The sequence below is a fragment of the Chelonoidis abingdonii genome, chromosome 4 (genome assembly GCF_003597395.2).
Source record: "Chelonoidis abingdonii isolate Lonesome George chromosome 4, CheloAbing_2.0, whole genome shotgun sequence".
NCBI classification, from domain to species: Eukaryota; Metazoa; Chordata; order Testudines; family Testudinidae; genus Chelonoidis; species Chelonoidis abingdonii.
Genome location: NC_133772.1, coordinates 3,260,242 through 3,287,334, shown reverse-complemented (window position 1 = coordinate 3,287,334; position 27,093 = coordinate 3,260,242). Strand labels below are relative to the sequence as shown.

Below are 27,093 nucleotides of genomic sequence, written 5' to 3'. Positions count from 1 at the left end.
TATGAGAATCAACCTCAATAGAGCTGTGATGATTTACACCAACTAAGGATCTGGCCCAATGTGCTGTAATGAGCTAAGTTATTGTATATGCTCCTCAAATGAAAAATGGGAAAAGGTAAGACAAAAATACTCATTATTTGCCAGGAATCCAGTTCCTGGGGATTTTGTTTTCTATAAATGCAGTTCATGCTTTTGAACAACAAATGTTTTTATTTTAAACTTCTTCCAGCAGGTTTTCTGCTGGTGAAATATTCTGGATTGGCAGCCCTAGAGACAGAGGGTCTCTCTCTGTTGAAAAAAGGTTCTGTACAGAACAGGCAGCACTGACTTTCCCCAACACAGCAGTCTCTGCTCCGATGGAAGGTCTTGCGGGTTCAGGGTGGATACACAAAGATAATGGAAGGAAAATAAAAAGCTCATGTATATTTCAGATTTTTCTGATTAGCTTGAAGTGGAAGAACAAGCACATTTGGACCCATTTGGATTCCCAGGTAACATCTCCCTGGGCACTGTCTGACCGACACTTCCTGCTACTAAGGCACCTCATTGAGGAGTTCTAGGTGGCTATAGGGTGCGTATTCACTATGAAACTGCTTAATGTCTCTGCTTTCAAAATATCTTTGGAGAAAGAAAGGCCAGTCCTCATAGACTTTGAGATCAGAAGGGACCACTATGATCATCTAGTCTGACTCCCACCATCTCCACGCACTCTCAGTACATGAGAGAGATTAACAGAACTTCAGAGTATGTCTACACTGCAGAAAGGAAAAATGACCCATGGCAGAGAGTCTTAGAGGCCAGGTCAATTGACTCTGTCTCCTGGGGATTGCACTACAGGCAAAAAAATAATTGTGTAGACATTCAGGCTCTGGCTGGAGCCTGGGCTCTGACACCAGGGGAGGCGGGAGGGTGATCAGCTATTGCCATAGTGAACATGAGAGAGGGGTTTGATTTCTATCTGTATTCAGTAGGCTGTTTCTCTCCTGAATGGTGATCTTTTCCAAACCCACTTGTGTTGCTTCTGATTCCCTGCTGAGTTATACCAGTTCCATGTCAGTGCCAGTGGCCAGAACAAGTGTGAGAGCTTCTTTCAACCATGATTTATCTACAGCCTCCCTTTGTTGACCTCTGCTGTTCATTCCTACCTCCTTTAGTTTTGTAAATACCCCCTCTGTGAATATTAAGTTCGTTATCTCCAAAAGAATTGTCTTTGTGGAATTTACTCTGGGACTTTAATCCAAATGTGAGGTTTTGGCTGACTTGTCATGAATAGATCCTGGGTCCTAACTGATGATTTAATTGTGGAAGGGTGCTAGGGCTGCAATAGAAGGCTAGTTTTCAAAGACCTCATCAACCTTTCTGCTCTATATCAGGCTGTTGCAGAGTTCAGAGAATCATAGAACCACAGAGTTAGAAGGGATCACAGGAGTTGTGTTTTAGTCTAACCCACAGCCAAGATGCAGTGTTTGTTGTGTCTGACTAACCTAGGGGCAGGCAACCTATGGCACATGTGCTGAAGGCGGCAAGCGAGCTGATTTTCAGTGGCGCTCACGCTGCCCAGGTCCTGGCCACCGGTCTGGGGGCCTCTGCATTTTAATTTAATTTTAAATTAAGCTTCTTAAGCATTTTAAAAACCTTTTTTACTTTACATACAACAATAGGTTAGTTATATATAACAGACTTATCGAAAGAGACCTTCCAAAAATGTTAAAATGTATGACTGGCAAGCGAAACTTTAAATCAGAGTGAATAAATGAAGACTCAGCACAGCACTGCTGAAAGGTTGCTGACCCCTGGACTAACTCAAGACCGGTGGCTCCAGCCTCCTTTTGAAAAGCTCCAGTGAAGGAGCTTCCACAACTTCCCTTGGCAAGTTTGTTCCATTGTCCTACTGCTCTGACAATTAGGAAGCTTTTCCTGAGGTTTAATCTAAATCAGCTGTGCTGGAGTTTGAACCCTCTGCCTCTTGTCCTGCTCTCTGTGGCAAGAGAGAAAAACACTTTTCTCCAGCTTTTTTATAGCAATGTTTCAACTATTTCAAGACCGCTATCATGCCTGTCCTTAAGGTCCACTTTTCCACACTAAACATACCCAGTTCCTTCAGCCTTTGCTCACATGGCTTGCATTCCATCCCTTTGTCACTCCTCTCTGGATCCTTTCTAGTTTCTCTACATCCTTTCAAATGATCCCCAGCCATACAATGCCATGAAGAGGTATGAGCAAATGCCATTGCCTGCTCGGGATGCAGACTATGAAAACTCTGAAGTGTTCTTTCTATTTTATTTTATTTTCCTTCAAAAGGAGTAAAATCTTGGCAATTATACAGACTCACATGAAATTAGTTGAAGTTTGCAAATGTCACACCACCAGAACAGCATAACTTGGCTTTTGTATCTTGGCTTTCGACTGTATTTCACAATGGTAGTATCCACCTCCCAGTCCCATACGGTTAATCTTGAATCATAAGGTTTACCTTGACTGTGTTTCTTTCTTTTACCCCAACAGCACCTGGAATATATGGCGCATGGCAATCACACTGGAGTGTCGATGTTCATCCTTCTAGGATTCAAAGGCAGTCGATCGCTGCAAGCTGTTCTCTTTGGGATGTTTTTGCTTATCTACACCGTGAGCCTAGCTGGGAACCTCAGCATGATCTCTTTAATCAGGATCGAGACGCGGCTACACACCCCCATGTATTTTTTCCTCAGCAACTTGTCCCTTGTAGACATCACTTACTCTTCCATTATTGCCCTAAGGCACTGGTGAACTTCTTAGCAGAGAGGAAAGTCATTTCCTTTGCTGGTGCGCCACGCAATTTTTCTTTCACTCCTTCTCCGCGAACTCTGAGGCTTTGCTTCTGGCTGTGATGGCGTATGATCGCTTCATAGCTATATGCAAAAACCGCTGATGTACACGCTCATTATGTCCAGGAAAGTCTGTGTTCAGCTGGTAGCGGCATCATACATTTATGCCTCCATTAATGCCATTGTGCACACAGGCTCTTTGTTCAGCCTGTCCTTCTGTGGTCCCAATATCATTGATCACTTTTTTCTGTGACATCCCCCCACTCCAGAAACTCTCCTGCTCTGACACTCGCACATGGGTGAACACTGTGCATTTCCTCTTCGCAGTCCATAGCTGCATTAAGTACTATCCCTGGCCATCCTTGGTTCCTATATTTCTATCATGGTGACCATCTTGCGGATTCGCTCCAACCAGGGCAGACGGAAAGCCTTTCTCCACCTGCGCCTCCCACCTGACGGCTGTGTCCATACTCTATGGGGCTCTGTTCTTTTATGTACTTACGAGCCCACATCCAGCAACTCAGCGGAGTACGACAAAGTGGTGTCCGTGTTCTATACCCTTGTGATCCCCATGTTGAACCCCCTGATCTACAGCCTGAGGAACAAGGAGGTGAAGGACGCCTTGAGGAAGACAATATACCAGAAAATGATTCCTCACTGAATCTAACTGAGAGGCTGAGTTTCATGTTTAATAATAAATAGAAGTGAGAGGAGCTGGCCTGAAAATGGATCTTCTCTCCAATGGAAAATGTTGAGATTTCAAAAAAAAAAAAGTCATCCTAACTGAGGACAATATGGGATAATACTGAGTACTTTCCTGGAAGTCAGGGAGATCCCAGATCCTGGGTATTCAGGTAGTCACCCCCCCCACCCCCGCACACCCACCCCTAGCAGCACACCAGGCAGGCAGCCTGGGGAACTGGCCCCAGGATGACTACTATTTGAGTAAGAGTCTGAAATGAAGAGCTTGGAGTTACCCCAAAGGGAAACTGAGATGAGGGGCCACTTGCAGGGGCTGCCTCAAAGCCACCAAGATACATTCAGGAGGAGGCCACACATATACAGACTGAATTAAAATGCATCACAGGAAGCCTGGTCTTCCTGCCTGGTTTCCTACCAGGCCATGTGCATGCTTGCTGGCTGATGGGTGGGTGGGCAAGCCGCCCTGTTCCTCCAAGCTCTCAGGCTCCCAGCCTATCTAGTCCCTGGGATCCCATCTTCCTTGGCAGCCAGTTGCCCAGGCTTCCTGCTTGCTGTGCTGATGGACAGAGAATGTCCTGTATCCCCAGGATCTGAGACTTCCCTGACTTCTAGGATGCCCAGATTGTCCGCTTCCCTAGCCACTGTTTTTTCTATATTCAATACCCTTTATTTAGTCGGCTTTTTAAATAATTTCTCTCTGAAGGACTTTATATTTTGATGCTCTTCTTCATGAGGTGCAGATAGGCTGAAGTCATCCAGATTCAGTGTTATTTTCCCCAGAATTAGGTATTTGAGTGAAATATAATAGTTGATCCTCTCTTTAGTAGTCACTGTGATCGGTATAAACGATAGCACAAGAAGCAAGGCAGGAGAGAATCAGAGTCAATAATGGCAACTTCACCCCGCCCCCATGCTGGGCTGAGCAGCAGGCAAGGAATATAGCCACAAAAACCACAATTTCAAAACCGATTTCACTTTGGGACATATCAGAAGGTTTCATTTCTGATAATGTCTTCTTGGTACAGAACGTGTCATTTTAATAATGTTGAAACTCTGTTTTGAGGAGGTAAAAATATATCATTTTAATAAAGAAAATGTTTTGTTTCAACCTTATTTCTTTTTTTTTACTTTTATATTATATTAAACTATTAAATATAATATACACCTAGAGCATAAAATCTGGCAAGTCAAGTGTAAAAGTCTAATTAGGCAGGTGAAAATATAATTTGAAGAGCAACTAGCAAAAGACTAAAAAACTAACAGCATTTTTTTAGGTACATCAGAAGCAGGAAGCCTGACAAAGAATGGGGGCGGCACTAGATGATTGAGGTGCTAAAGGAGCACTCAAGGAAGACAAAGCCATTGCAGAGAAGCTAAATGAATTCTTTGCATTGGTCTTCACTGCAGAGGATGTGAAGGAGATTCCACACACCTGAGCCATTCTTTTTAGGTGATGGATCTGAGGAACCGTCCCAGACTGAGGAGTCATACAACAACTATCCACGCAAAATGGGGTCTAGATTAGCTGTTACCACTCAAGAGAGAGATCTTGGAGTCATTGTGGACAGTTCTCTGAAAACATCCGATCTAGCTGCAGTAGCAGTCAAAAGCTAACAGAATGATAAGAACCATTAGGAAAGGGATAGATAGAAGATATCATAAGGCCACTACATAAATCCATGGTACACTCACATCTAGAATACTGCATGCAGTGTTGGTCAGCCCATCTCAAAAAATATATTAACAGTGGAAAAGATACAGGGAAGGGTAACAGAAATGACCAGGGTAATGGAACAGCTTCCATCTGAGGAAAGATTAAAAGGATTGGAACAGTTCAGTTCGGAAAAGACGACGAAGACGTGGGTTATGATTGAGGTCAATAAAATCATTAACGATATGGAGAAAGTGGATGAGGCAGTGTTATTTACCCCAGAAATGCTCTATCCCCTTTCACAAAAGACAAGAATCAGAGATCAGCCAAAGAAATGCATCCAAAGAAATGCATAGGAAGCCGCTAATGACTCCTGCCATGTTTACCAGCAGGTTACTTCTACTAGAGATATTTTGCTGCCTTCCTGATAATTTCTTAACAGTCCAGCTTAATCAATGCGTCTATGACATCCTTCCAAGAACTCAGTGTAACTAGACCGTATTTAATCTCACAATCCATGTCATATACAGGAGCCATATATGGTTATGGATCAACTCTCCCATCCTTCACATTGCAACAGAACTAAGAAATGGTGCCCAAATCCTTGTCTCCAGCCCAAAATTATGGAGCACCTATACTTCAAACACTACCGCAGCACAGGGGTGATGCTGCACCTGTAGCACTTCAGTGGAGATGCTCACAACAGGGAGAGGAGGGGTACTCCCATCTGAGTCATTAATCGACCTTCCCGAGAGGCAGTAGCTAGGGTGACAGAAGGATTCTTCCATGGACCTAGCACTGTGTATGCCAGGGGTTATGTTGGCATAGCTACATCTCTCAGAGGGTGGGTGTGGATTTTTCAGACTCTGGAGAGAAGTAGCTACACTGACGTTAGTTTTCAGTGCAGATCAGCCCCTCTACAGATGGGAATAGAGTGAAAGGATATGAAATAGTTAAAAAACAAATCTCTAGAGAGGATGGGGGCAGTTGTCAGGTGCTGTTTGAGAGCCTGTAGGCTGACATAGCCATGGGCCCGGCAGAGGAGTCTTGCTAATCTCCCCAGGGGTTCTTAAGTCTTAGGTGAGACACTTGTGCACATAAACTGGTTAACTGTCTGAAAATCCTTTTGCTGCCATGCTGTGCTGTGTTTTTGCTGTTCAGATGAAACACAGGTGCATGGTGGTGTTTTTTTTAAGAAAGCTGGTCACTGTGTTAATTACTCATCACAGCTCCCGAAGGGAAGACTGGCAGACCCCACCCCCAAATGGACCAGATGAGAAGCCCCGGTAGATACACAGGAGGCGATAACCTAAGAGTGGGAAAGTCTGGGGATTCCATCCCAGGACAGGTGAAGGCAAGAGCCCAAACATGTGAGGGAGTGCACAAAATATTCTGAATACAAAGACGAGCCAGTTCCAAAGAACACTGAGATGGCCACCAGGTTGAAGATGCACGTGGAGGAGGCTTTGTACCAGTTCTCCATGGATTTGGCCAGAAACGGTTCAAAGAGGCTGCTAGACTGTTAACTCTTGACATGTCTCATGTTGGTTAAATTGCATTAGCCCAGGTTGTCCTCACCACAGAGGCACCTGTGATAAAGCAGTGGGGTAAATAATGCCCATATGTCTCCCGTGACATCTTTGGAGATCCTTCAGTGGTTGAAATGTGCCAGACAAATACATGGAAACCATAGCTATCACCATCAAAATGGATCTTACCTAAGGGACAGATCAGCAATTAAGTTTATCCATTTTCCCATCACATGACGTTTTAAAGCATCACTTTGAATCATTTCCAAGGTATAAACAGAGAAACTATTAATGGCACAGATACCATCCAAAAATTGGACATGTCATGTCATGTTATCGAGAGAGGAAATTTCATTTTGCTGCATTTACTGGCCCAAGCTGAAATTTAGCTCTTCAGATATTTGTACAAGATGGTAAATAAAAATCATTTGGAAAATGGACAAGCTCAGAGAATTCCTTCTCCCCACCGTTCCTTTAAGGGCTTCATTTGTTATGGGAAGTTTGAAATCAGTTGAGAGTTGTCAGCCCTTGGCCTTTCAAATGGCAAACATCACGGGGTTCCAGATCTGAACGAATTTACCACCCATGTGTTACAAGGTTCAACTGGGGTTAATGGAATTCAATAATGTCCAATGTCTGTTTGCTGAAATCACTTTTAGCTTTTCAGATAAAAGATTATAAGAAAAAGCATAAGCTGGAAAAATGGACAGCTCAGAATGCTCTCTCCCAGCTTTAAGGGCTTTCATTTGAGGAAATCAGTGAGAGTTCGTGGAGGCATACTACATCATTACAATGTGGTTACAGGTTCGACTGAATTCAATAATGCCAAATGTCTCGGCTTAATCAACTTTTAGGAATAAAAGTAACAGCCTAAATGCATAAGACAGAGAAAGGTCAGACTACATATATTGACCCAACCCATCTGAAAGTACAGTGCAGAGGTCAGACTGCCTGAAAATGGCTTAGCTTCTGTCTGTCTCCATCTTACTAGAGTTGGTTTTTTTTATCTCGTACCCTTTGACATGTTTTTGAGTGATTTTTGCTAAGCTTGCACAGACTGGAAAGAAACAGGACAACATGTAGAGCCTGTTATTATCTAATTTGACCACAATATTTAAGAAGTTGACAAAACCTTAGAAGTATCCTCTACCAGTAATAACTTGTTATAAAGCACACATTACCATTGGAATTCTGGGTTGAGATCCCAATGCCTGATGGTGCAAAAAACAGTGTCGAGGGTGACTCTGGGTAAATGTCATCACTCATGCCTTCCTCCGTGAAAGCAACGGCAGACAATCATTTTGTGCCCTTTTCCCTGGATTGCCCTGGCAGACGCCATAGCATGGCAACCATGGAGCCCATTTTGCCTTTTGTCACTGTCACCGTATGTGTACTGGATGCCGCTGACAGAGGCGGTAATGCAGCGCTACACAGCAGCATTCATTTGCCTTTGCAAGATAGCAGAGATGGTTATCAGTCGTTCTGTACCGTCTGCCATGCCATTGTAAATTGGCGATGAGATGACGGTTATCAGTCATTTCTGTACCGTCTGCTGCTGTCATGGGTGCTCCTGGCTGACCTTCGCTGAGGTCGGCGGGGGCGCAAAGACAAAAATGGAATGACTCCCCTGGTCATTCCTCCTTTATGTTGTATCTAAAAATAGAGTCAGTCCTGCCTAGAATATGGGGCAAGTGTACTAGAGAACCAGATACCAGAGAGCACAGCCGCTCTTGTGTCAGATCCACAGAAATGATGAGCTGCATGCATTCTAGGGGTGCCCCTGCAACAACCCACCCATTGCTTCCCTCCCCCAACCCTCCTGGGCTACCTTTGCAGTGTCCCCCCATTTGTGTGATGAAGTAATAAAGAATGCAGGAATAAGAAACACTGACTTTTTAGTGAGATAAAATGAGGGGAGGCAGCCTCCAGCTGCTATGATAGTCCAGGCAGGACATTAAATGGTGGGGGGAGAGGAGCCCAGCATCCTGCTGCTATGATAGTCCAGGCAGTACAGAATCTTTTCTTTAGACATGAAAGGGGTGGGGGCTGATGGAGCTCAGCCCCAGTTGCTATATGAAGAGGACGGTTACCAGCCGTTCTGTACCATCTGCTGGGATGACCAGGAGTCATTCCTATTTTTACCCAGATGCCCCCGGCCGACCTCACCTGAGGCCAGCCAGGAGCACTCACGAGATGATGACGAGGACGGCTACCAGTCCTTCTGCACTGTACCGTCTGCCACGGGGAAGGGAGGGGAGAGGATGCTGCTGTTCAGTGCCGCAGCACAGCGTCTACCAGCAGCATGCAGTAGACATACGGTGACATTGAAAAAAGTCAAGAAACAATTTTTTTCCCTTTTCTTTCATGGGGGGGGGTAAATTGACGAGATATACCTGAACACCCTGGGACAATGTGTTTGACCCTACAGGCATGGGAGCTCAGCCAAGAATGCAAATGCTTTTCGGAGACTGCAGGGACTGTGGGATAGCTGGAGTCCTCAGTACCCCTCCCTCCCTCCATGAGCATCCATTTGATTCTTTGGCTTTCCGTTACGCTTGTCACACAGCACTGTGCTGTGACTCTGTCTATCATAGCCTGGAGATTTTTTCAAATGCTTTGTCATTTCGTCTTCTGTAACGGAGCTCTGATAGAACAGATTTGTCTTTCCCCATACAGTGATCAGATCCAGTATCTCCCGTACGGTCCATGCTGGAGCTCTTTTTGGATTTGGGACTGCATGGCCACCCGTGCTGATCAGAGCTCCACGCTGGGCAAACAGGAAATGAAATTCAAAAGTTCGCGGGGCTTTTCCTGTCTATCTGGCCAGTGCATCCGAGTTCAGATTGCTTTCCAGAGTGGTCACAATGGTGCACTGTGGGATACCGGCCGGAGGCCAATACCATCATTTGCGGCCACACTAACCCTAATCGACATGGCAATACTGATTTCAGCGCTACTCCTCTCGTCGGGGAGGAGTACAGAAACCGGTTTAAAGAGCCCTTTATATCGATATAACGAATTGCTGGTTCATGATTCTCTTAGACACGTTTTCCTATTTCCATATTTTTGTGTCATAAGAGCCAGCTGCACAAACATTGACAAAGTCCCCGTTTCTTCTCTGTTATCTCCTGCTGCATTTAGTGATGGAAGAACTTTGCGAAATGAGGTTTGTCTAGCGTGCCTCTGACTTGCCTGGACACACAATAGGGCCTGGCCTTCATCCTGTCAACCATTACTCTGTGCTATTGCAGCCCTTTCTTGAACCCTTGAGTCTGCCAGTGCCCCTCACCCTGATCTTCAGCCATTTTTGCCACTCTAATCCCAGATTTTTAGACTTCTCTGAAGAAAAAAAACACAGAAACATCTTAATCCCAATCCATTGCATTCTATCTGGTAACTGCTTATAAAAGTTTCTGTCTCTGGGCTTTCAAAAAACAGTGTTATGAATGACTCATTCTAATTTTCTCTGCAATTACAAAAGAATTTAAGTAAATAGAACAGAAAATGCATTTTCAATAAACTTTCCACATTTAGCTGCTGACTGGAAATAATTATTGCTAGGGGGAGGTTCAGATTTTAAAACAGGGGCAAGGGATGGAGAGCAGCATCAACAAATTCAAAGAACTTGAACAAAGTTAGAAAATCAACAGATTTGGCATCCACTACCTACTGCTCTCATGTGATCTAAAGGTTCTCTCATGTGATCTAAAAGGCATTCCTTTGTGCCAAGTGGGAGATTGACAGCTCTAAGGGATTCTGTCTCCAAATGACTGCAGACCACATAAATATGCCCTGCCTCTAATTACTCCTTTTGAATCCAAGAAAGAGATGTCTCACTTGCAACAGGCAGCTTTAATATTACAGGACGAAGACTAACGTTAGTAAAAAATGTTTTCTTTTCTTCAGCTACCTGGTAAATACACCCAGATCCATTCTTTCCGATGAGAAACAGTTTTTTTTCCCTATTCTCAAAATGGTGAGTCTTTTACCATCAAAATGTTGGCTTGATTATCTCACACTGTATAATTTGTAGTAAAATGGGACAAAAAGCCTAAAATACTCTGAATAAGGCATTTGATTTTTTTTGGAGGAGGGGAAGGGGGTTGTCTATGGGGCTAGAGACCATCAGGTTTTGTTGACGGTGCTATGACAATCAGCCTCAATAGAGCTGTGATGATTTACACCAACTAAGATCTGGCCCAATGTGCTTTAATGAGCTAAGTTATTATACGCTCCTCAAATGAAAAAAGGGAAAAGGTAAGACAAAAATACCCGTTATTAGCCAGGTATCCAGTTGCTGGGGATTTTGTTTTCTGTAAATGCAGTTCATGCTTTTGAACAACAAATGTTTTCATTTCATACTTCCTCGAGCAGGTTTTCTGCTGGAGAAATATTCTAGATTGGCAGCCCTAGAGAGAGATGGTCTCTCTCTGGTGAAAAAAGGTTCTATACAGAATGGGTAGCACTGGCTTTCCCCAACACAGCACGGAAGGTCTTGCGGGTTCAGGGTGGATACCCAGAGATAATGGAAGGAAAATAAAAAGCTCGTGTATATTTCAGATTTTTCTCATTAGCTTGAAGTGGAAAAACAAGCACATTTGGATTCCCAGGAAACATCTCCCTGGGCACTGTCTGACCTACACTCCCTGCTACAAAGGCACCTCATTGTGGAGTTCTAGATGGCTATCGGGTGCGTATTCACTATGAAACTGCTTAATATCTCTGCTTTCAAAATATCTTCGGAGAAAGAAAGTCCGGTCCTCATAGACTCATAGACTTTAAGGTCAGAAGGGACCATTATGATCATCTAGTCTGACTCCCACCGTCTCCATGCACTCTCAGTACATGAGAGAGATTAACAGAGCTTCAAAGTATGTCTACACTGCAGAAAGGAAAAATGACCCATGACAGAGAGTCTTAGAGGCCAGGTCAATTGACTCTGTCTCCTGGGATTGCACTATAGGCAAAAAAATAACTGTGTATACATTCAGGCTCAGGCTGGAGCCTGGGCTCTGACACCAGGGGAGGCGGGAGGGTGATCAGCTATTGCCACAGTGAACATGAGAGAGGGGTTTTATTTGTATACGTGTATTCAGTAGGCTGTTTTCTCCTGAATGGTGATCTTTTCAAACCCACTTGTGTTGCTTCTGATTCCCTGCTGAGTTATACCAGTTCCATGTCAGCGCCAGGGCCAGAACAAGTGTGAGAGCTTCTTTCAACCATGATTTATCTACAGCCTCCCTTTGTTGACCTCTGCTGTTCATTCCTACCTCCTTTAGTTTGTAAATACCCCTCTGTGAATATTAACTTAGTTATCTCCAAAAGAATTGTTTTGTGGAATTTACTCTGGGACTTTATTCCAAATGTGAGGTTTTGGCTGACTTGTCATGATTAGATACTAGTTCCTAACTGATGATTTAATTGTGGAAGGTGCTAGGGCTGCAATAGAAGGCTGGTTTTCAAAGACCTCATCCACCTTTCTGCTCTATATCAGGTTGTTGCAGAGTTCAGAGATCATAGAACCAGGGTTAGAAGGGATCACAGGAGTTGTGTTTTAGTCTAACCCCCCTAGCCAAGATGCAGTGTTTGTTGTGTCTGACTAACTCAGGGGTAGGCAAACCTATGGCACATGTGCTGAAGGCAGCAAGCGAGCTGATTTTCAGTGGTGCTCACGCTGCCGGGTCCTGACCACCGGTCCGGGGTCTGTATTTTAATTTAACTTTAAATGAAGTTTCTTAAGCATTTTAAAAAACCTTTATTTACTTTACATACAACAATAGGTTAGTTATATATAAAAACAGACATTATCGAAAGAGACCTTCTGAAAATGTTAAAATGTATGACTGGCACGCGAAACTTTAAATCAGAGTGAATAAATGAAAACTCAGCACAGCACTGCTGAAAGGTTGCCGACCCCTGGACTAACCAAGACGATGGCTCAGCCTCCTTTGGAAAGCTCCAGTGAAGGAGCTTCCACAACCTCCCTTGGCAGGTTTGTTCCATTGTCCTACTGCTCGACAGTTAGGAAGCTTTTCCTGAGGTTTAATCTAAATCAGCTGTGCTGGAGTTTGAACCCTCTGCCTTTGTCCTGCCCTCTGTGGCAAGAGAGAAAAAAACTTTTCTCCAACTTTTTTATAGCAATGTTTCAACTATTTCAAGACCGCTATCATGTTTGGCCTTAATCTCCTCTTTTCCAAACTAAACATACCCAGTTCCTTCAGCCTTTGCTCACATGGCTTGCATTCCATCCCCGTCACTCCTCTCTGGATCCTTCTAGTTTCTCTACATCCTTTCAAATGATCCCCAGCCATACAATGCCATGAAGAGGTATTGAGCAAATCTCATTCCCTGCTAGGATGCAGACTGAAAATTCTGAAGAGTGGTCTTTCTATTTTATTTTATTTTTCTTCAAAAGGAGTAAAATCTTGGCAATTATACAGACTCACGTGAAATTAGTTGAAGTTTGCAAATGTCACACAACCAGAACAGCATAACTTGGCTTTTGTATCTTGGCTTTCTACTGTATTTCACAATGGTGTGGTATCCACCTCCCATTCCCATACGGTTAATCTTCAATCTTAAGCTTTACCTTGGCTGTTTTTCTTTCTTTTACCCCAACAGCATCTGGAATATATGGCTCATGGCAATCACACTGGAGTGTCGGTTTTCATTCTTCTAGGATTCAAAGGCAGTCGATCGCTGCAAGCTGTTCTCTTTGGGATGTTTTTGCTTATCTACAGCATGAGCCTAGCAGGGAACCTCAGCATGATCTCTTTAATCAGGATCGAGACGCGGCTACACACCCCCATGTATTTTTTCCTCAGCAACTTGTCCCTTGTAGAGATCACTTACTCTTCCATTATTGCCCTAAGGCACTGGTGAACTTCTTAGCAGAGAGGAAAGTCATTTCCTTTGCTGGTGCGCCACGCAATTTTTCTTTCACTCCTTCTCCGCGAACTCTGAGGCTTTGCTTCTGGCTGTGATGGCGTATGATCGCTTCATAGCTATATGCAAAAACCGCTGATGTACACGCTCATTATGTCCAGGAAAGTCTGTGTTCAGCTGGTAGCGGCATCATACATTTATGCCTCCATTAATGCCATTGTGCACACAGGCTCTTTGTTCAGCCTGTCCTTCTGTGGTCCCAATATCATTGATCACTTTTTTCTGTGACATCCCCCCACTCCAGAAACTCTCCTGCTCTGACACTCGCACATGGGTGAACACTGTGCATTTCCTCTTCGCAGTCCATAGCTGCATTAAGTACTATCCCTGGCCATCCTTGGTTCCTATATTTCTATCATGGTGACCATCTTGCGGATTCGCTCCAACCAGGGCAGACGGAAAGCCTTTCTCCACCTGCGCCTCCCACCTGACGGCTGTGTCCATACTCTATGGGGCTCTGTTCTTTTATGTACTTACGAGCCCACATCCAGCAACTCAGCGGAGTACGACAAAGTGGTGTCCGTGTTCTATACCCTTGTGATCCCCATGTTGAACCCCCTGATCTACAGCCTGAGGAACAAGGAGGTGAAGGACGCCTTGAGGAAGACAATATACCAGAAAATGATTCCTCACTGAATCTAACTGAGAGGCTGAGTTTCATGTTTAATAATAAATAGAAGTGAGAGGAGCTGGCCTGAAAATGGATCTTCTCTCCAATGGAAAATGTTGAGATTTCAAAAAAAAAAAAGTCATCCTAACTGAGGACAATATGGGATAATACTGAGTACTTTCCTGGAAGTCAGGGAGATCCCAGATCCTGGGTATTCAGGTAGTCACCCCCCCCACCCCCGCACACCCACCCCTAGCAGCACACCAGGCAGGCAGCCTGGGGAACTGGCCCCAGGATGACTACTATTTGAGTAAGAGTCTGAAATGAAGAGCTTGGAGTTACCCCAAAGGGAAACTGAGATGAGGGGCCACTTGCAGGGGCTGCCTCAAAGCCACCAAGATACATTCAGGAGGAGGCCACACATATACAGACTGAATTAAAATGCATCACAGGAAGCCTGGTCTTCCTGCCTGGTTTCCTACCAGGCCATGTGCATGCTTGCTGGCTGATGGGTGGGTGGGCAAGCCGCCCTGTTCCTCCAAGCTCTCAGGCTCCCAGCCTATCTAGTCCCTGGGATCCCATCTTCCTTGGCAGCCAGTTGCCCAGGCTTCCTGCTTGCTGTGCTGATGGACAGAGAATGTCCTGTATCCCCAGGATCTGAGACTTCCCTGACTTCTAGGATGCCCAGATTGTCCGCTTCCCTAGCCACTGTTTTTTCTATATTCAATACCCTTTATTTAGTCGGCTTTTTAAATAATTTCTCTCTGAAGGACTTTATATTTTGATGCTCTTCTTCATGAGGTGCAGATAGGCTGAAGTCATCCAGATTCAGTGTTATTTTCCCCAGAATTAGGTATTTGAGTGAAATATAATAGTTGATCCTCTCTTTAGTAGTCACTGTGATCGGTATAAACGATAGCACAAGAAGCAAGGCAGGAGAGAATCAGAGTCAATAATGGCAACTTCACCCCGCCCCCATGCTGGGCTGAGCAGCAGGCAAGGAATATAGCCACAAAAACCACAATTTCAAAACCGATTTCACTTTGGGACATATCAGAAGGTTTCATTTCTGATAATGTCTTCTTGGTACAGAACGTGTCATTTTAATAATGTTGAAACTCTGTTTTGAGGAGGTAAAAATATATCATTTTAATAAAGAAAATGTTTTGTTTCAACCTTATTTCTTTTTTTTTACTTTTATATTATATTAAACTATTAAATATAATATACACCTAGAGCATAAAATCTGGCAAGTCAAGTGTAAAAGTCTAATTAGGCAGGTGAAAATATAATTTGAAGAGCAACTAGCAAAAGACTAAAAAACTAACAGCATTTTTTTAGGTACATCAGAAGCAGGAAGCCTGACAAAGAATGGGGGCGGCACTAGATGATTGAGGTGCTAAAGGAGCACTCAAGGAAGACAAAGCCATTGCAGAGAAGCTAAATGAATTCTTTGCATTGGTCTTCACTGCAGAGGATGTGAAGGAGATTCCACACACCTGAGCCATTCTTTTTAGGTGATGGATCTGAGGAACCGTCCCAGACTGAGGAGTCATACAACAACTATCCACGCAAAATGGGGTCTAGATTAGCTGTTACCACTCAAGAGAGAGATCTTGGAGTCATTGTGGACAGTTCTCTGAAAACATCCGATCTAGCTGCAGTAGCAGTCAAAAGCTAACAGAATGATAAGAACCATTAGGAAAGGGATAGATAGAAGATATCATAAGGCCACTACATAAATCCATGGTACACTCACATCTAGAATACTGCATGCAGTGTTGGTCAGCCCATCTCAAAAAATATATTAACAGTGGAAAAGATACAGGGAAGGGTAACAGAAATGACCAGGGTAATGGAACAGCTTCCATCTGAGGAAAGATTAAAAGGATTGGAACAGTTCAGTTCGGAAAAGACGACGAAGACGGGGGATATGATTGAGGTCAATAAAATCATTAACGATATGGAGAAAGTGGATGAGGCAGTGTTATTTACCCCAAGAAATGCTCTATCCCCCTTCACAAAAGACAAGATCAGCCAAAGAAATTCATTGGAAGCCGCTAATGACTCCTGCCATGTTTACCAGCAGGTTACTTCTACTAGAGATATTTTGTTGCCCTCATGATAATTTCTTAACAGTCCAGCTTAATCAATGTATCTATGACATCCTTCCAAGAACCCAGTGTAACTAGACCGTATTTAATCTCCCTATCCTTGTCATATACAGGAGCCGTAAATGGTTATGGATCAACTCTCCCATCCTTCACATTGCAACAAGACTAAAAAATGGTGCCCAAAACCTTGTCTCCAGCCCAAAATTAGAGTGCGCCTATACTTCAAACACTACTGCAGCGCAGAGGTGGTGCTGCACCTGTAGCACTTCAGTGGAGATGCTCACGACAGGGAGAGGAGGGGTACTCCCTTCTGAGTCATTAATCGACCTTCCCAATAGGCAGAAGCTTGGTTGACAGAAGGATTCTTCCATGGTCCTAGCACTGTGTATGCCAAGGAATATATTAGCATAGTTATGTCTCTCAGATAGTGTGTGTGGATTTTTCACACTCCGGAGAGACGTAGCTACACTGACATTAGTTTTCAGTGCAGATCAGCTCCTATACAGGTGGAAAATAGTGTGAAAGGATATGAAATAGATAAAAAGCAAATCTCTGGAGAGGGTGGGAGCAGTTGTCAGGTGCTGTTTGTGAGACTCTAGGCTGAGGTAGCCATGGGCCCAGCAGAAGTGTCTTGCTAACCTCCCCAGGGATTCTTAAGCCTTTGTTGAGACACTTGTGCGCATAGACTGGTTTACTTCTGAAAAGCCTTTTGCTGCCCATGCTGCACTGTGTTTTTACTGTTAAGATGAAACACAGGTATGTGGTGGTGTTTTTTTTTTTTTTGAGAAAGCTGGTCACTGTGTTAATTACTTATCACAGCTCCCGAAGGGAAGACTGGCAGGCCCCACCCCCAAATGGACCAGATGAGAAGCCCCTGTAGATACACAGGAGGCGATAACCTAAGAGTGGGAAAGTCTGGGGATTCCATCCCAGGACAGGTGAAGGCAAGAGCCCAAACATGTGAGGGAGTGCACAAAATATTCTGAATACATGGATGAGCCAGCACCAAAGAACACTGAGATGGCCACCAAGTGGAAGATGCATATGGAGGAGGTTATGCACCAGTCCTCCATGGATTTGGCCAAAGAGGGTTCAAAGAGGCAGCTCAACAGTTAACTCTTGACATGTCTCATGTTGGCTACATTGCATTAGCCCAGATTGTCCTCACCACAGAGGCAACTGTTATAAAGCAGTGGGGGAAATAATGCCCATATGACTCCTGTGACATCTTCGGAGATCCTTCAGTGGTTGAAATGTGCCAGACAAATACATGGAAACCATAGCTATCACTATCAAAATGGATCTTACCTAAGGGACAGATCAGCATTTAAGTTTATCGATCTTCCCATCACATGACATTTTAAAGCATCACTTTGAATCATTTCCAAGGTATAAACAGAGAAACTATTAATGGCACAGATGCCATCCAAAAATGGGACAAGTCATGTCATGTAACCGAGAGAAGAAATTTCATTTTGCTGCATTTACTGGCCTAAACTGAATTTAGTTCGTCAGATATTTGTGCAAGATGGGTAAATAAAAATCATTTGGAAAATGGACAAGCTCAGAAAATTCCTTCTTCTCACCCCCTTTAAGGGTTTCATTTGCATCATTGAAATCAATGGGAATTGTGCACTCGATTTTTAAGGCACGCTGAGTTCAGCCCTAAATCATTACCATGTGTTACAGGTTCGACTGAATTCAGTAATGCCAAATGTCTCGGCTTAATCAACTTTTAGGAATAAAAGATTATTAGCAACAGATAAATGCAGCATAACAGAGAAAGGAAGACTACATATATTACCAACCCATCTGCATAGTAACAGTGCAGAGGTCAGACTGCCTGAAAATCTCAGCTTCACTCTGTCTCCATCTAAAGTAGAGTTGAGAGGCTTTTTATTTCTGACCCATTGACATGTTTTTTGTTTTTGCTAGGCTTGCACAGACTGGAAAGTAAACAAGACAAGATATATAACTCATTTATTATCTATGCCTTGACCACTATATTTGAGAAGTTGGCAAAACCTTAGAAGTATCCTCTACCAGTAAAAACTTGTTATAAAGCACAAATTAGTGAGGTGTTAGCAAAATTATTTGTCTCGTCCTTGTTCTCTGAGAATACAATAGTTCACATCTCCCCTTGGCTAAATAGCATAACATTAGTAAAAATAGTTTTAGAAGATCTTAAGATGAATACAATTCATACTTGTATAAACATACCTACTATTATATATAATATTGTTTATGATATTGGCTAACACTGTAAAACTAAGATAGGTAGATTGATAGATAGATAGTTGCAGGAGCCAAGCATAGGAGAATACCTAAAGGCTCTCAGGTTGACTGTGTTTCTCTAGCCATGTTGAATTCCCCTGCTGTATACAGAGCAAGGGTCATGCAAAGATTACGTCATCTAACAACAGTGCAGTTTCAGCATGAATAGAAAACATTCTAAGTACAATGTACTATTCCTATTCACTACTTTCTTATTGTGGTTCCATCACATCTCCTTGTTAATTGCACTTATAGCTGCAACAACAAACAAATTCCCTGCTTTCATTAATATATTTTGTCTGTGTGAGTTGAATGCATCTATTTTCTATTAGTTAGCAAAAGGCAATTTGCATTGCTGCTTCATGATTCTCTTAGAAGTTTTCCTATTTCCATAGTTTTGTGTTCTAAAAGCCAGCTGCACAAACATTGACAAAGTCCCCCGTTTCTTCTCTGATAACTATTCCTGCCACATTTAGTGCTGTAAGAACTTTGCGAGATGGGTTTGTCTAGCGTGCCTCTGACTTGGCTGGACACACAATGGGGCCTGGCCTTCATCCCGTCAACCCATCACTCTGTGCTATTGCAGCCTTTTCTGAACCCTTGGGTCTGACAGTGCCCTTCAGCCCTGATCTTCAGCCATTTTTGCCACGCAATCCCAGGCTTTTAGACAACTCTGAAGAAACAAAACATAAAACATCTTAATCCCAATCCATTGCGTTCTACCTGGTAACTACCTGGTTTGTCTATTGTGCTTCTGACCCGGCTGGACACAGTGGGGCCTGGCCTTCATCCATTCAACATGTCTCTTGGAAATGGTCATTTGCCATGTGACATGGATTCCGCCAGGGTATTTACTGATCAGGCCTGATCTAAGTCCCCTGTTGTTGTGATTCTTTCTTTAAGTCTTAGGATCAAATCCTTCAACCAGTTGTTTGTGGGTTTTTTTGTTTTGTTTTTTGTTGTTGTTTTGTTTTTCAAAGATTCTGCTCCCATTTTAGGCAAATATTTCTATTCTAGAAATCATTTAAGAGTGTGCTTAAATCCCCCAGAATTCAATGGGATTTAATCACGTGATCAATGTCAAGCATATGCTTTAGGGATTCACTAGACAGAAATGGGTGCGAGCACATACCTAATGGCTTTCCAGAACTGGGACCTTTATTTGTAAGAGCTCTAGTCTGGTAAAATGGGAAATCTTTCCAAACTGGCAATACACCTCAAAAGAGGAGAAAGCTTTGAGTGTACATTTCGAGACAGACAGTACAACGTGTCCACCAGCACCTACAATTGGAGGCAGATGTTCAGAGGTGCTGGGCTTTCAGTAAACATGGCAGTTAGGAAGCCCGAGTTATAGCAGTGGTCAGCACCCAACACTGAGATAAATAGTACAGGTTCCAAATGAATAATTTAGGTCCCTAAGTGAGAACGGAGACCTTTGGAAAATCTACTCACTTGTTCGGGTTCTGAAAAGTTAGCTATTGGATACAGAGCTTTTTGGAAAAATCTGGGCATTAGGTTTTTTTGTTTTTTTTTAAAGAAAGAAACATAATTGCTTATTCAAATAAAGATAAAAACACAGAAAACTCACTTCTCATTCTTGCTCCCATTTATTGATTAAACACCATGTCTAACATTCACACCGAGGAAAAACCTTCTTTTCTATCATCTTCCAAAGACCTCTTTCACCTCTGTTCAGAGGGGTAGCCATGTTAGTCTGCTTCAGCAAACACAACCGGAGTCCTGTGGCACCTTAAAGACATTTATTTGGGCGTAGGTTTTCGTGAGCTGGAACCCACTTCATCAGCTTATGCCCAAATAAATTTGTCAGTCTTAAAGGTGCCACAGGATTCCACCTTTTTCACCTCCTGGTTTCTCAGGCTGTAGATCCAGGAGTTCAGCATGTGGATCACAAGGCTATAAAACACAGAGGTGACCCTGTCTTTTTCCATGAAGTACATTGAGCTGCACCGTGAATATATAAAGGAGCCTGTTCCATAGAGGATGATGATGGCCATCAGATGGGAGCTGCAGGTGGAGAAGGCTTTGCTCCTGCCCTTCATGGGCCTGATCTTTAGAAAAGTGACCACAATGTACATGGAAGAGAGGAGAATGATCAGGAGAGGAGATGTTACAACCATAGCGGCACAGGTGAAATGAACAATGTCTGCAATGCCAGTGCCAGAGCAGGTCAGCTTCAGGCTGGGGGGCACATCACAGAAGAAATGATAAGGAAGTGCTATTTAATAAAACCTTGACTAGCCTCAAGCCCAGTCCAGCCAAAGTGGAGTGAGTACCCAATAATCCAGGAAGAACTAACAGCTGTCTATAAAGCAGTCTGTCTCCTCTAAGAAGAAATTGTATAGTAAGCCAAATTCTCAGCTGAAACTCTGTGGAAGTAAATTTCACTCAATTATGAGCTTAATGGAAGTTCCCTCGAATCTTGTGAACAACCACGTCATCTTGCTACAGCAAGCCGCAAGTATAAATTACTGGGACGTCCATCGAGTCGAAAAAGGGTGTCATATATCTTCCCAAATCGAACTTAGCGTCCAGAAAATGAGATACTAGAATAATCTTAAGCTAATTACAGCTTAATTCTGTATGCGCCACCAACAGGACTTTGGGTGAGCCCCTATTAGCTCCAGTCTCCCCAAAACTCCTGGACCTCAAGACTCATACCTAGTCTCAAAAAAGGGAAATAACCCTTCTACCCCTCCTCTTCCCCATAAGAAGAGAGAGAAACACAGAGAGCAATGTCCTTCCCCCTGTTTTTTCCTTTCTCCCACAAGTTCCCTGTGTCTTATCAATGATAACCAAAAGATCAATTAATTTCTAAAAAAAAGAAAACTTAATACAAAAGAAGGAAAAACATAATTGTCTCTGTAATCCTAAATGAAATTTTACAGGGCTGTTAGCCTTATAAAAAATGATAAGCAGCCTTCCAAAAAATAAATTTCAAAATAATTTCAGCAAATACACATTTGCACATAAGAAAAGAAACAAAAGCCTATAACCAGCCTTTTTCTACCACTATTCTGAACAGATAAAGACTGTAAGCAGGGAGATTGCAGAACACCTGGTTGCCTCTATCCTGTCCGGGACCCAGAGAGAACAAAGCAAACCAAAAACACAACGAAAGGCTCCCTCCTGAGAATTTGAAAGTATTTTGTTTTCTTGCTTGTCTCTGGTCAGGTTTGTTCTTAACGTCTTTCCAGGTGAATAGAGACCTTAACCTAGCTACCGTGTTTATGACAAAGGGTATTGCCGAGTAGGTAGAAGGTGCATCAGATGGCCTGGCATTATAATGGTTAAAATGCTCAGCTTGCTCAATGGACAATCCTTTCCTAACTAAAATTCTTGAAGAAAGCCAGACAACCCGACAAGAGTTCCCCCAAATTGACAGTGGTTGAAAGGACCACCAGGTCAAGATGTAGAGAGATTAAAAAAAAAAAAAAAATCTTTTTTCATCGCTCCAAGTTTGGATTGACTACGGCTTTTGGGCACCTGGAGGACGTGCCTTTAGCCTACAACTTGGTGCCTGATTGGAGTGACTGCTGACCATTCTGCGTAGTCGGGTGCCTCTGTGTTGTTGGGTGCCGACTGTCTGAAAAATTCAGAGTGCGACAGAAATTGCTGCCTGAACTTGTGTGAGGAGCGCTCCAGGCCCCAGGAAGGGCAGGCCTCAGAAAGAAGTGCGCCCCCATGAGATGCCTTGATGCGCCTGCCCGTGCCACTGGCTCAGTGTGATTATGCTGCGCCTTTTGCTATGCCCCACACAAACCCTATTGGGAGCTCGGGCTCCCACTCTGCTGCGGCCGGCAGTGATAAATCACTTGGATTTAAGTGGCAGGGAGCCCTGGCAGCCGGGCTTCCCCGCTGCTACACACCAAACTGCACAGCACTGTGCACTTAAAAGTGGCCAGGACTTCCGCCGGCTACTACCGCTGGCGCAGAGTGGCCTTGGGAGCCCTGGGCCCTTTAAGTCACCAAGGCCTTTGGTCTGCCTCCCTTGCCTACTCCCTCCATGCCGCCTCCATCAGCGGCCTGGGAAAATCTACCCCTTTTGGTTCCTTTATGAAGGTGCGCACTATATCGGTTTTTCACCAGAAAATCAAGCGAACGATACAGAAAATTCCTCCTGCCTTTTCTCCCCTCTATTGAACTTAAAGCACCATTTCCAGTATTTGCATTACAGAGAAAAAACGCTTCCTCTCTCTTATCCTCGCTCAAGGCTCTTTGTACTTTTTATTCCTCAGACACTGAATCAGGGGGTCAGCATGGGGATCACAGGGTATAAAACACAGAGATATTTTGTCCTGGATCATTCGGAAACTTTGGAACTAGGCCGTAATACATGAAAAGAGCCCGTTCCCGTAGAAGAGGTGCCGGCAGTCAGGGGGAGGGGCGCAACAGTGGAGAGCTTTTGCGTGGTTCTTGCAGAGCTGATCCTTAGGATATGACCACGATTATATATAGGAGATAAAATAATGAGATGGTTAGTGAACACACATTGTCCGCACAGGTGACATGAACATTCTGTGACGCGGGTGTCAAGCTAGGACAGCTTCAGGAAGAGGGGCACATCGAGAAGAAATGATTGATATAAAGCATCACAGAAGGCGACGAAATATAAATGGCAGTTTGCACCATTGACATTCAACAGCTCCATGAAGTACGAACCCCACACCAACAGCACGCAAACCGCTTGGACCATGATGATGGTGTAGAGCAATGGGCTGCAGATAGCTGTGAGCGCTCATACGCCATCCGACACTCAACAGCCTACATTCACAAAGAGACGGCGATCAGAAGAAGAAAACCTGCAAGTGCAATTCCAGTGAATAAATGACCTTGCTTCTGCTGCAAAAGGTCATCACCGGCTGGCATTATGATGGGGAGTAAGCCGACATCTAAGAAGGCCAGATTGCTGATGAAAAAGTACATAGGGGTGTGAAGTTCGGGAGTGCATCCTGATAAGGTGACCAAGGTGAAGGTTCCCCATTAGAATCAGCAAAGTTAAGACTCAACAGAAACACTACAAAGAGGGTGACTGCAGCTTCACGTTGTCCTGTGATCCCCAAAAAGATGAACTCAGTCACCAGAGTTTTGATTTCTCTCTTCCCATTATCCCAGATACACTGCCTTGGCAGGGAAGGAAAAGTGAAGGTGTACACTGAAAGAGAAGACAAATATAGGCCCTGTATCATGCATAAGTCATGATATTAATAAAACTAATTAATCATATCCCTATGCTCTCCTGGTCACTGTCTGACTAGACCGGAGATTTAAGAGTCTTCTACTGACTTCAGGCTACACAGGTGGGTCTTTTAGTTCTGGCAGTAGAAGCTCATATTGTTAAAGCCAGAGCCGTAGTTCAATCCCCATTGCCAACAATAAGTAACAGCCAACACAGATTTGTCAAGAAGAAATCATGCCAGCTCAACCTAATGACCTTCTTTGACAGTGTAACCAGCCTAGAAGAAGAGGTGAAGCAGTAGATACGATATAGATTTTAGTAAGGCTTTTGACATAGTCGCACGTAACATTTTCATAAGCAAATGAGTACGTCTGTCAAACAATTAAAAATAATTGCAATTAATTGCAGATTTAACAATAGAACACCATTTACTTAAATATTTTTTGATGTTTTCAACAATATATTGATTTCAGTTACAATACAGAATACAAAGTGTATAGAACTCACTTCATGTTATTATTTTATTACAAATATTTGCACTGTAAAAGATAAAACCGTATTTTTCAATTCACCTCATACAAGTACTGTACTGCAATCTCTTCTTCATTGTGAAAGTGTGACTTAACAAATGTAAAATTGGTTTTACATGGCTTCACTCAAAAACAAAAGAGTGTAAAACTTCAGAGCCTACAAGTCCACTCAGTCCTACTTCTTGTTCAGACAATCACAAAGACAAACAAGTGTGTTTATATTTACAGGCGATAACGCTGCCTGCTTCTTATTTACAATGTCACCTGAAAGTGAGAACAGGCATTTGCATGGCACTGTTGTAGCCAGTGCTGAAAGGTATTTATGTCCAGATATGCTAAATGTTTGCATGCCCCTTCATGCTTCGACCACCATTCCAAATTAGGTTAGTTTTGAGGGAAAAACTCTCTAACTCTAAGGATAGGTAAGTATTGTCATAAGCCTCCAAAACAGGTTATAGAAAACCCAGAATCTGAGACCATAACCCACATCAATGAGCTCTACCATTGACCAATGGGAATTTTTGCATAACAAGCTTCTACTCAGTGTGAGAAAGGCTATGACACATGGACGCATACATTTCCCACTCCAGAGTCCATTCGCAGCTCCCCATCCCAGTGGAAGAGTTGTCTCCCTGCACAAGGCACCAGACATACTTATTCCCAGATCCCTACGCTGGTCTCTCAGTGTGTGCCAGGTGCATGCACCAACCATGCATCTTTCCTGCTCCCAACTATGATCCCAGAGTTGTGTTCTGTGCCATGCACTGACCGCACCTGGCCTGCATGGTTGGATCCTCAGAACAAAATGATCCCAAATTTATATCTCAGATCCCATCCCTGGGTCAGTTCTACCATGTCACTTTCAAAGGCAATCCCCTGATGCATACATATTTTGAAACATCTCGAAAAATCAGCTCCTAAACCTGGAGTTTTGCTCTCAGGGCAGGGCCGGCTCCAGGATTAAGCCGCCACAAGCGCCGGGGGGAAAAAAGCCAGGATTGTAATTGGCAGCAATTTGGAGGCAGCTTCACTGCGGCGTTTTCTTCTTTGCTGCCAATTCGGTGGCAGGTCTTTCCCTCCGAGAAGGACCAAGGGACCCCGCACCAAATTGCCTCCGAAGAGTCGGACGAGCTGCCCCTTCCCCTTCGCCACCCCAAGCACCTGCTTGCTGAGCTGGTGTCTGGAGCCAGCCCTGCCTCAGGGCAAAAGTTCCAAAAGAAACCTCTGCAGAATGGAACTAACGTCACACACAGGCTAAGGAAGCTGCCAAGGGCCAGGACTGAAGCTCACAGCTGAAAGAGTGATGCTAAGACTCGATGAGCACAGACTGTCACCTTGAGCCAGCCTGAGTATGCCCACAATGCCCGCCAAGCCCAGGTTTGGGGTCAGGTTTGAGCCAAGTCCCCTTCAGTCCACACTCAGCGCACTCTGGCTGGGGTTAGCAAGAAACTCAGAACCATGGGGCTGTACCTCGAAAATTCCAAGCACAAGGGACTATCCGTTTGTACCTTACCCTTGGCTTCCAAGAGGCATTGCAATTTTCAAGACATCCCAAGCAAGCACGCTGGTTGTAAAGCAACTTACAGAAACCAGCTTTTACACAGTAGATAAGTCCATCATTAAGTATACCAGAGCTACCACTCCCCTCTCATAAGCCAGGCCCTCAACTAGAGCAAATGAGCATTGATTTCAGAGACATTACAGCCATTGAGAATGTGGCCTTTTTGTAAAATCTACCTCCACTGCACTTTTTTTCATACATGACTCTTACCTAAGCAGTCACTTGCGTGTCCCAGATTACATGAGGCATCAGCGTGACATTCCTCAACATTGTGTCACTGTGCAAAAGGAAAACAATAATAGATGGATGCTTCAGACAATCCCTTCTCCAGGTGAATTGCCTCCAAATCAGAACTATTTCCATTTGCAAAAAAAAGAAAAAAATCAAAAGAGAATATTTACATTACCTCCACCAGAACCAGAATGATGAAACCCACCTGCAGCAGGCAGATGTCTGTCATTGTTGACCCCACCAAAAGAATTGTATTTGGAGACTGCTGGGTTTGTTTATATATTAGTTGAAGTGCCATTTGCAGATGTAATCCCTGGGCGGCCCACAGAGTTCTGCATATCAGGCTAAGCACAGATGGGATCATTAAAATGTCTTTCAAAGTCCTCTGGGGATAACTGCACATGGACGTGTTGTCTTCAAAACTTGGGCTCACTTCATGAGCTCACTTCATTCCCTGTTCTTAGGTTCAAAGAAAATTGGCCCATTTTCCTCAACCAGGAAGCTGAAGGATCCCTCACCCGTAAAAGCCTCATTGTAGATGCAAAGAGCAATATACTGTATTCTTCTAAGTAACAAATGTTATATTCTTCTACCTAACAAATATGGTTCCCCATGTTAATCCTCTTGCTAAATATACCTGATGCAGCCTCCTGGGACTTGCCTTTGGTACGTGTCACACAAGGTACCTGTTTCAAATCTGGTCAGTATGTGCAACTTAGATGTGCTAGCAAGACTTTTCAATACAGGATTCATGGGGCAAAAACACTCATCCTTGGGCCTCACTCTGCTCCCACTAAAGTCAATTCAATGGGAACAGAGTTAGGTCAGTTTGGAGTGCTTTTGATAACCCCACCCTTGGTCATCACTTAGGATAGTGCGGACTCTGGCCCAGATCCTCAGTTACTGTGGATCAGCAGAGCTCCACTGAGATGAGGAATTTGCACA

At 43.7% G+C, this 27,093-nt stretch overlaps 1 protein-coding gene and 2 pseudogenes across 1 annotated transcript in view; 2 read left to right on the top strand and 1 right to left on the bottom strand.

Moving 5' to 3' along the window:
- Positions 1–23,722, bottom strand: part of LOC116828821 (olfactory receptor 5G9-like) — a 29,665-nt gene extending 5,943 nt beyond the window's left edge. The window contains 1 exon segment of the mRNA XM_075065976.1: positions 23,664–23,722. The gene's annotated coding sequence lies outside the window, so the exon portion shown is untranslated.
- Positions 2,518–3,465, top strand: LOC142046700 (olfactory receptor 5AP2-like; annotated as a pseudogene).
- LOC142046830 (olfactory receptor 5AP2-like) lies at positions 13,144–14,267 on the top strand (annotated as a pseudogene).
- Positions 23,723–27,093: the final 3,371 nt, after the last annotated feature.